At 40.5% G+C, this 11000-nt stretch overlaps 1 pseudogene; it reads right to left on the reverse strand.

The window, feature by feature from the left end:
- Nucleotides 1-5589: 5589 nt before the first annotated feature.
- Nucleotides 5590-6005, reverse strand: LOC101643944 (annotated as a pseudogene).
- Between the last annotated feature and the right edge of the window lie 4995 nt (nucleotides 6006-11000).

The following is an 11000-nucleotide window of genomic DNA, read 5'->3' on the forward strand; positions in this document are numbered from 1 at the left end:
CAGAAAAGTGGGTGAAGGGAGACGTCAGACAGGGCAAGATATGACAAAATAATAATTTATAAATTATCAAGGGCTCATGAGGGAGGGGGGAAGGGGGAAGGAGGGGAAAAAATGAGGACCTGATGCCAGGGACTTAAGTGGAGAGCAAATGTTTTGAGAATGATGAGGACAATGAATGTACAGATGTGCTTTGCACAGTTGATGTATGTATGGATTGTGATAAGAGTTGTATGAGCCCCTAATAAAATGATTAAAGGAAAAAAAATCCAGCTAGACCAGAGGATGTACACTGGTACAGATGACAACTGGAAACACAGGGAATCCAGGACAGATGACTCCTTCAGGACCAGTGGTGAGAGTGGCGATACCAGGAGGGTGGTGGGAGGGTGGGGTAGCGTGGGAGAACCAAATATAAGGGTCTACATATAACCTCCTCCCTGGGAGACAGACAACAGAAAAGCGGTGAAGGGAGACATCGGACGTTGTAAGATATAACAAAATAATAATTTATAAATTATCAAGGGTTCATGAAGGAGAGGGGAGCGGGGAGGGATGGGGGAAAAATGAGGAGCTGATGTCAGGGGCTTACGTGAAGAGCAAATGTTTTGAGGATGAGGATAACGAATGTACAAATGGGCTTTTTACATTTGATGTATGTATGGGTTATGATAAGAGTTGTATGAACCCCCAATAAAATGATTTTAAAAAAAGGATACTTCCTTTTTTAAAATATGAGAATTGGAATTTGCATACTTATTTCCAAAAATATAATTCAAATTCATAACTATATTTTTATGAAGGGATTTCAATCCGTTTCAAAATACATATAGCTGATGTGTGTGTATGAGTGTGTTTCTGACTTTAATAAATTTTGATTGACAAAATAATGAAATATTAAGTCTGAGTCCTTAACAGAAATAAATGGTGGTGAGGAAGGATGGGAAAATAAGTTTAATCAAGTTTAACAGACAGCCATCTCTGACTTTGAAGCTCACCTATGATATTTGAGGTTTAGATCCATTTACTCCCATGATTTCCTGCTTCTAAGAAAGCAAGCTGAGAAAAAACGAGTGAGGTCTCTGAGGCATTGAGTAGCTCTTGAAGGTCAAATGTACATGACTCAAATTTGCATCAGACAGACAATGTCATGGTGACTAACGTTAATGTATTAGATAAAACATACTGTTGTTGGGTTTGACTCACTTCTGGAGAAGTTGTAGCATTATGGATGGAAAATTATCTTTGAGAGAATCTATTTGATCTTCACCTAGGTCCTCCCTTGTGGATGGAGTGCTTTTCTATCTTCGACTATGATACCAATCATATCTTAGTTGCCAAAACAAGTACGATTTAATGTAAGAATGATAATATAACAGAATTATAAAGTAACTGTCAATTTTTCTTTTAGTTACAAATCATGATGATAAAAGTATCCTCAATTATGTTAATTTTATTATTCATAAGCTACTGTAGGAGGCATATAAGGATACTATGAAATGCAAAGTATTTCAAACACTATCAGGAACTAGTTTCAGAGTAGTATAAAAGTTTAAACTTCTCTAATACTTTGACATCGAATGATATTATTAAAGGCATGCATTAAATTAAATTGTTGGGATGAAAACAAGGTATAAAATCACAACCTAAGAGTACAAGATTGTCTTCTTTCAATAGTATATGAAGTAAAGAAAAACAATAGAAAAGGAGAATGAGAGTAATGTGGGGGGAAAGAAAAAAAAAGTAAAATGATAAAGTCACACACAAGGAGAATGGGAAGCCAATTACAGGGGAAAGGAGAGTGGAGAAATAAGATGTGTTAGTTTGGGTACTTTAGAGAAACAAATCCACAGAAACTCATGTATAAGAGAGAGTTTTATATAAATGTTAAGTGCACATCAAGAAAACATCCCACACCAGTGCTGCCCAAGCTCACAAGTCCAACATTAACCCATTAACCCATATGTCCAACACCAATCCACAAAGTCCTCCTGCATCTCACAAAACAGATGCAATGATGCTGACTACAGGAGGAAAGCCGAGTCAGTGAAGTTGTAAACATCTCAGCGCTGACAGGGGTCTCCACACACCTGCTCCAGCATCAGGGCTGCATCAGAGTAGGTCCATGTGGCTTCTCCTCAGGTACGTCTCACAGGAAGTGAGTCTTGCCAGCTAAAGCAGGGAACTGGCTAAGGCAGCTGCACCCTGGTCCGACCATTAGAAAGCAAGAGACCCAAGAACTAGAAAGGTGAGGCTCACTGAACCATTTATCTCTCCTCCCTTCAATTAACCCCACATGTGTTTATTGGCTAGGTTGGCACAATAAAATAACTACCTCAAAAGAGGAGAAAGAAAGGCAGACACAGAGGAAGGAAAGAAGAAAACCTACGGAGAACTCCGAGTCTTCACGTGTGGGATTGCCATGAGTCCTAGGAAAGAAGACTACATACACAAGGAAAAGGACCCATTTAACCATAGAAGTTCCTGTTCTAAGCTAACTGCAACTATCTGCATGTGAGATGTTGAAAATCATAAAGAAGTCAGTAAACAGAGACATTGTACATTGATGTTTTGTAGAATATTGAGGAGCAAAATAGAAGTGGATGTGTATTTCTTTGTTTTCTGGGGAGAGGGGCATGATGTTTCCTCTTTCTGTTTGATAGAAAATTATATTAAATTTAGGAAGAACCTCTATTGGGTCATAATTTCACAAAGAGGTTCATTTGTCCAAAGAAATTCAATGAAGACAAGCACTGTTGAACTGGGAACCTCATGTGGGCCAACCAGCTTGCACACTTGTTGATTCCAGGTGCCTACAGACACAAGAAGGGGATTCTTTTGGTGGGCATCAACATATCCTATTCTGATGCCCTTTAAGCCCTTAGAAGTCTTTTCATGGGACCTGGCTCCACACAGGTGTCCCTTTACTAACACTTATGAGCTCAGGCATTAAGCACTGGTCTCCTTTAGCTTGCTGTATTCTCTGCACTGCCCATACTTTTCCTGGAGCAGCTGAAGGCACGGTGGAAGTACTTTAGTTAGGCCTCAGTAATCTCTGAATCTCCGGGAATCATCTGCCTTTTTCACAGGCCATACGGGACTGTTAATAAAGAGAACCCATTGGCACAAACATGCCAACCTTCAGCATGTCTTTCATCAAAGCAGTTAATCTCCCTTTGTCTACTAAGTATCCTATATTGTTTTGGATTTAAAATTTGAGCTGGTTCAGGCTATTATAATGATTCCTACTTAGCACATTTAATCAGTTCTGGTCTTAATAGAGAATTGCATTCCTTCAATTTTATGGTATTAGGTAGAGGGAGAGTTCTCCAGGTAGACATAATATCCATGCCAATAATACATTCAGCTAAGAGAGAGGCAACTGTTTCATCCAAGCAAGATCTGTGTAAAACTTCCAAGTCCCGTCCAAACTTTTACTTTAGTCCCATCAACTTTTGCATCTCTGTATCCCCCAAATCTAGGGTTTGCTGCCAGCAAGTCAAGCAAGGTTGGCTCATAGAGACCCTGATGGCATAGTGATTATTTGTTGGGTTTCGAATCACAAGATTCAAATCTGAACTGTTTTGAAATCAACACTTCAAAATCAACAGCCTCTCTCCCCCGGAGAAAGACTGAGCTGTCTGCTCCCATAAGCGGGGACAGTACAGAAACCCAGAGGGCAGTTATATCCTGCTCTCTGGTTAGACCTTGAGAGTCTAACCTTAGGCCTCTTCACTGTTTTATAGGCACATTTGGAAATACAGTGCATTGGGGTCTTGTGTCAAAGAGCCCAATAAGGTTTCTTCCCCATTCCGCAGTCTTCATACCCACACATCTGCATATACCTGAGGCTCCAGCTTGGAGCTACATCAGAAGACCTTGGCTCCCCTTCTCAATCCTTATCTTCATCAACCAGCTGAATCTGTTTCCCATGGCCCTAGGTAGAAATTCCAAAACTAAGAATTCCTTGAGTGAATAGAATATATTTGTGAGGGCCTCATTAACTTTGGGGAACGAACAGATGTTTTCATCAGTCCACCAACTTCCTGTAGTGCTGTGTTAGAGGCTGTATCAACTCCATCATTGCTCACTAAATCAACCCTATTTCTTAATAACCATCTGAAAATCTCTTTTCTACTGGGATAAGCTCCTTCTCAATGGCCCTTTCTCCTCCTATTAATTGCCTTTTCATTTCTTGCATCTGTAAAACCTAACAAACTGCTTCTCAGGTTGTTGCTTGTTTTACAGAAGTAAAGTTACATGAGGTACCCATGTAAAAGTGGCTCCCTTGATTACCATACCTGCCATGGCCCATTTGATGGATATCCTGATTACCATAAAGCCATTCTAACATCGCTGCCACAAGCTACACATGAGTTGATTCCTCTGGACTGTTCCATTTTCTTAATGGTTCTTTGGGAAGCAAATGATACTGGTCTTGAAACTGAAACGACTCCTTTAGACTATATCACTGATTTCAATAGTTTCATAGTTCTTTCTGTTCCCCTCCCAGACTACCTTCTTGGTGACCAAGAGCCTTAGTGGTACTTCCTGTTGTTCTAACAGAGTTTTTCCATTCTGAGTTGCCCTGACTAGAGGGAATAGTTTTGACTTAGCTGGTTCTGAACTAGATTCAGTGCTACAAGCCACCCCCACATTCTTTTTCCCTGCCATTACAGCTACCATTGATAACAGAAACCAAGGAATCGTATGTCTTGTCTTTCCTTATCACTCTAGTTTTATATGCATCCAATTCCTCATGAGTTAGATCTGCATCCACCACTTCTGCATCCTGTGATATAATTGTTGCCTTGGATAATGGATGTCAGCATAACAGCCTCTTTAATCCATTCTGGGTGTTCTTTATCCCATCTGAAATCCACAGCATTCTCATTTTCCTTTTTATTCCTCTTTTCCCAAATCAACAGTTTCCACTGAGTCAGGGTCATTGCAGCAAGCCCCACCATTCTGACACCAACTGTTCTTATAATTTCTTTCAGAAGAATTAGTACCAGACTAGTCCCAAGGAGTTGGAGATTAAAGATGTAACAAATATCCAACTTTTTTTTCCAGTTGAAATCATTTTTAATATTTAAATATAAAAAGTGATTGCTGCCATTTTTTATACACACAATACAGAGTTATTGGCCAAAATGCAAAGGAACTAGTTCCTCCCAACACATCGCACGCAGCGGGGGTTTGTGCCACGCAACTGTAATGCATTGTGCCTGCTGCACATTGTGTGTCCCTCCCCCACTCTCCACTCTGAAACAGCCAAGTTACCAACGCCTGAGGACATTCCTCCCAGGGCCTCAGAAGAGTGCGAGGACAGTTGTTCAGGACAACCTGGGAGCAATTTAGTGAGGGGTGGGTGGTGGGTAACCAACCATCTGCATTGCTGCACTCTGGGGTCGGTGTGCAGACAGAAGAGTGATCCTGGCGGAGTGGAGGGCAAAGGTGGGATTCTCCCACCAGTTCCACACAGATCAATGTGCCGAAGTTTGACCAAAACACAACAGAAAATCCCGAAATCAGCAGTTCTAACAAATGAAATTCAAACTTCTCCCACTAACCTCAATGCAGGCTAAAGCACTAGATCTTCCCAGGCAGCGAAGGCAGAGGCCCTGGCAGCACTCCCAACAGTCAGTCCTGTATTGGGCTCTGGGAGTATCTGCCGCTGCTGGAGCTGAGGCTGTTGCTCCATCTGCAACTTCTCTGTCTCGAAGACAGCAGGTAGAACCAGAATCATAAAGGAAGTGGTCCCGATCCATAAGGCTGCCCTGGAGAACCTGTACATTTTGTGAGCCACAAAAAAGGAGAGGTCAAAGTGGCTCCGGCCGCGGACCGGACTCTCTCCGGGAACATCTGCGTCAGACCCCAGAGTCCCTCCAGCAGGGTCTCATCTGGCTCCTCCTCATTGTCCTCCTCTAGCTCCTTCTCAGTCTTCTCTGGAGCAACTCATCCGGGGACGCTGGCACCCCAGGGCCAGCTGTAGCGGCGGCAGCCATGGCTGTAAGGGACACCAGAAGTGGAAAAATACCCATCTCTGTTGAGCTTTTCTGCTCCGTTTCCCTCACAGCCCTGGGTTCTCTGATCCACTGGAATCTCACAGGAACTCACGAAACTTTGAGGAACTATCTCTCTGGTGACAGGCACTGTTCAGTCCCAAACCCCAAAAGCCAAAATGCAGGGTCCAGAGCCAAAAGTCACAAAAGGTCATCTTGAGTCTGTCAAAGCTGTCATAAAATAGAGGGATAGTGCCGGGAACTAAGGAGGCAGCCAAGCTCCCAGCAGGTGTGGGGCCGAAGTAATACAAATTTTCCTTGAATTTGTGGAAATTTGGTGGCGTGAAAACTCGCAAGTCAAGACAGCCATTGACAAGGCTACAGAGGTCTTTGACCCCTGATACCTGATCTCATCGACACCTCATGATCACACAGCCTGGTGTGCTTCTTCCATGAGGAATTTGTTGCTTCTCACCTAGATGGCCGCTTGTTTATCTTCAAGCCTTAGGACCCCAGATGCTATATCTTTTGATGGCTGGACACCATCGGCTTTCTTGGCCACATTTGCTTATGCACCCATTTTGTCTTCAGCGATTACGTCAGAGAATGTGGTCTCCAGTTGATTCCAACCCATGGTGACCCGACAATGTGCAACAAGATGAAATACCACCCCTTGCCTACGCCATCCTCACAATTGTTCTTATGTTGAAGCCCACTGACACAGCCACTGTGTCAATCATCTCATCAAGAGCCTTCCCCGTTTTTACTGCCTCTCTACTTTACCAAGCATAATGTCCTTCTCCAGGGACTGATCTCTCCTGACAACATGTCCAAATTACAGGAAAGAAAGTTTTGTCATCCTTGCCTCAAAAGGGCCTTCTCCCAAACCAAAAAAAATAAATAAATAGAGGGATGTATTTCCAGGTGATGTGATGTTAGAAATATACAGGAGTGTTCACACCCTCGAAGGTAGTTTTAAATATGCTCCAAAGGAAAAGAGTGTGATTTGGGAGATCTTAATCACACCTTAATCCTGCCATTTAATATATTAGAGAAATACCTCCCAAACTAGATTATAGCCACAAGCTTACTGAGTCCAGAATTATATGTCACATATGTAATTTGGCTAGAAGACCATATCTATTGACTATAATTCAAGCTGCTGAGGATACTTACATGTAACACAACACCTGATGAGAGAGATTTGGTTCCTTAGTTTGGATATTTAGCTTATGATTTTTGGTTTAATAATGTTTCTTATATACCTCCTACTTCATTGCATGTAGGATGCCTGAAACCTTAAAAGTTTGAATGAGCCATCGAAGACATTGGATTCTTATTTCCCTGGAGCAACAAAGGATGAAAAGAGAAAATAATAGGAATGAAAAATGAAATGTGAAGCTAATTGACTGCATAAACGCCTGCCTCATTTTCCAGGATACCAGGACTGGATGGTGCCCAGTTATCCTTACTGAATATTTGGATCAAAGATTTGATAGAATTGTGATTGAAAGGGGAAAATGCAGAACAGAATTTCTAATCCTCATTAATTCTAGACATTGTGGAGTCGTAAAGGCTGGATTAACCCCTGGAACTATAGCCATGAGATCATCTTTAAACTAAAAATAGTACCCCAGGTTCTTCTTAAAACCAAACAATACTTTAGCTTCTTGAGTAGAGAATGTCTGCCTTGCACATTTAACAATTACATCTGGGATCAACTTGACAGTAAACATGTAAAATCAGATGGGAATGAAGGGAGCACTGCATTTATGTTAGTGGGGAGGACCAACTCAGAACAGAGGGTGGGAATGGCTACACGTGGTAACCGTTGAATTGTGTATATTTGACTGTCTATATTCTCAACAATACATAAAATTTAAAAAGGAGAAATAATCATATGCTTCACTGGCTTTTAGTATAAGAAAATTGAAAGTACAAAGATGACACAACATCTACCATAAGAGCCAACATAAAGATCTAAAATTCTTGATAAGACAGTATACCCATAGTTTAAAAAAGAGAATTTTTTTTAAATAGATTTTTCAGCCAATTCTAAAAATTGCTTATCTAAAACAGCTGACAGAATTTTGTACACTTTTCCCAGCATTCCTTTTTCACTGAAAACTTTTAGTTATATTGTTTATTTTTTAAATAGCTTTATGTTTTAAAAATAGCAGTATGTTTTAAAAATAGCTTTAACTATGTATAACTTAGCCATGAGCATCTAAATGTTATTTTTTGTATAATAGATTTTATTTTTAGAGAAAAATATGCAAAAATACTGTGCTCTCATATATCTCCTTATATACGCATCCCAATACACATACATCATTGGGTTAATCTGCATATTATTATTCTTTTTATTAGTAATTCTTGTGATACATTTGTTACAACTGATGAATCAGTATTGAGACATTATTTTCAACTTAAGTCCATAGTTCACATTAGGATTCACTCAATCCCAGAGTGTGTTCATCTGGGTAGACTAGAGAAACAAAATTCATAGACACTCATATTTTATAAGAGAGAGTTTTATATAAAGGGTAAGTATACATTCAGAAAGCATCCCAAACCAGTACTGTCCAAGCCCATATGTCCGACACCAATCTACAAAGTCCTCCTCCATTTCACAAAACACATGCAGTGATGCCAACTGCAGGAGGAAACCCGAATCAGTGAGCAGTGTAAGCAACTCAGTGCTGGCAGGGGTCTCAACATGGCTGCTCCAACACCCAGGGCTGCATCATGGTAGGTCCACAGGACTTCTCCTCAGGGATGTCTTGCAGGAAGTGAGCCTTGAAAGCTGAAGCAGGGAGCTGGCTAAGGCAGCCGCACACTGGTCCGACCATCTGAGAACAAGAGACAAGAAAAGTGAGGCTCACGAAGCCATGTTGGCACAATAAACCTTAACTATCACACAAGGGTTTTGATTAATGACTATTGTCATCTATGCACCATTACAGTATCATCCACAATCGTTATACTTCCCTAAATACACCAGTGCTCCCCCTATTCTTCTTGTCCCTGCCTTGAACATCTGGCACGGCAGCCCCTCCATGAGTTTTCTTTTACAGAGTGTCACATTATTGGAATCATACAACAGAGAGACAATTCACAGGGCGTCTCACATTTAGCATGGTGAATTTAAGGTTTATTTAGGCCCTTTTCATATCTTGAGTACTCATTTGTTTTTATCAATGAATAATACTACATTATATGGATAAAACAAAAATTTTACAATGAATAATACTACACTATATGGATAAACCACAGATTTCCGTTTACTTGTTGAAAGTCATCTTGGTATCCTCCAGTTTGGGGCAATTATTAATAAAGCTGGAATATACATTTGTATGCTGACTTTTATGTTTTTATGTGGACAGTCGTCTGCAATTAATTTCACTAGGATTGCTGTATCATATGGTAAGCCTATGGTTACCAACCTTCAGCCAACCCACAATTATCCAGTTGATTCTAATAGCCACTCTAGGGAGCTCTAATGGGTAGAGGGTTCCCTACTGATCGGCTCCAAACCCACCAGGCTCTCCTTGGGAGAAAGATTTGGTTGTCTACCCTTATAAAGATTTGAAACCAGGAGAGCAAATGTTTTGAGAATGACGAGGGCAATGAATGTACAAATGTACTTTACACAATTGATGTATGTATGGATTGTGATAAGAGACGTATGAGCCCCTAATAAAACGATTAAAAAAAATTTTAAAAAGATTTGCAATCTCAGAAACCCAATAGGACAGTTCTGCTCTGATCTGTAAGGTCATCATGAGGTGTAATCAAACTAATGGCAGTGGAGGAAGGACAGAGTAGAACTGCTCCTTAGATTTTCTGAGGCCATTATGCCATTGAGTAACTGGTAGATTCATACTAACGACCTTGTGGTTAGCAGTTCAATATGTAAATCACTACACCACCAGAATGCCCTATCCTGGATTCAGCTTTGTAAAACACCGGTAAATTACCTTCTAGACTAGCTGCACCAGTTTTCATTCCCACCAGCAATGAAAAGGAGTTCCTACTACTCTACAGCCTAATCTTGTCATCATTGGCTATTAATAGTATTTTAGATTTTAACCATCCTGATCTTTGTGAAATGGACACAGTCCTAGACTTAGAAAAAGTAAAAGCACACTGAACATACCTTAAACTGAAAGACGCGGGGAAAAGTTCAGTTGTCTTCAGTTGCAATGTTGAAAGATTCTATGGCCAAAATATTGAATGATACAGGGTGTATATATTTAAAAGAGTGGAAATTATCCGCAGAGTCCCTGCCCAAAAAACAACTAGTTGACATTGTACCATTTCAGAAGGCAGCATATGAGCAGGAACAAATGGTACTGAAGGAAGAAGTTCAAGCTGCACTGAACAAGGTTCTCGGAGTTGATAGAATACCAACTGAAATGTTTCCACAAACCAACAAAGCTTTGGAAGCACTTATTGGCTGAGAGATATCCATATTTGTACCAATTACAAAGAATTTTGACCCAACAAAACACTCAAATTATAGAAAAATACTATTAATATCACATGCAAGTAACATTTTGCTGAAGACTATCTAATAATGGCTGCAGCAGCACACTCAGGATTCAGACTGAATTCAGAAGAGGACTTGGAATAAGGGATATCACTGCTGATATCAGATGGATCTTGGTTCAAAGCAGAGAATACAAGAAAGATGTTTGCTTGTGCCTCATTGACTATACCAAGGCATTGGACTATGTGGATTATATCAAACTATAGAGAGCCTTTAGAACAGTGGTTCTCAACCTTCCTAATGCTGCACCTCTGTAATACAGTTCCTCATGTTGTGGTGATGCCCCAACCATAAAATTTTCAGTGCTACTTCATAACTGTAATTTTACTACTGCTATGAATTGGGCAACCCCTGTGAAAGAGTTGTTTGACCCCCAAAGGAGTAGTGACCCACAGCCTGAGAATCGATGCTTCAGAAAAATGTGAATTCCAGAACATTTCAATCTG

This window comes from Echinops telfairi, unplaced genomic scaffold (genome assembly GCF_000313985.2).
Source record: "Echinops telfairi isolate 266 unplaced genomic scaffold, ASM31398v2 ScPeMD7_9;HRSCAF=40, whole genome shotgun sequence".
Lineage (NCBI taxonomy): Eukaryota > Metazoa > Chordata > Mammalia > Afrosoricida > Tenrecidae > Echinops > Echinops telfairi.